The sequence below is a fragment of the Varroa jacobsoni genome, unplaced genomic scaffold (assembly GCF_002532875.2).
Source record: "Varroa jacobsoni isolate VJ856 unplaced genomic scaffold, vjacob_1.0 scaffold_871, whole genome shotgun sequence".
Taxonomy (NCBI): Eukaryota; Metazoa; Arthropoda; class Arachnida; order Mesostigmata; family Varroidae; genus Varroa; species Varroa jacobsoni.
This window is the reverse complement of record NW_019213773.1, coordinates 123937-124339: the sequence shown is the minus strand read 5'-3', so window position 1 is coordinate 124339 and position 403 is coordinate 123937.

Sequence of the window (403 nt, the reverse complement as noted above, 5' to 3'; positions counted from 1 at the left end):
TCTCTCTCTCTCTCTCTCTCTCTCTCTCTCTCTCTCTCTCTCTCTCTCTCTCTCTCTATATATATATATATATATATATATATATATATATATAGAGAGAGAGAGAGAGAGAGAGAGAGAGAGAGAGAGAGAGAGAGACTCGTTTTTTATATCAGTATCGTTCACAGTCAATTGCTATCTGATTCTCCACGTTTCATTAATATTTCAGACACGATATCTTACTTTCCAGTATTTTTCTTTCCTAGAATAGACCCATTGTTGGAATCTTGGGCAAAAGTTAGTTGTCCGTAATACGGTAATTTTCCTAATGGCTGAACAATTACTGTGTGCAAAGTGGTTTGCTTTTTGACAATATGAAGGAAGCTATGTTGATACGATGTAATTTTCTTAACTAGTGATTCTA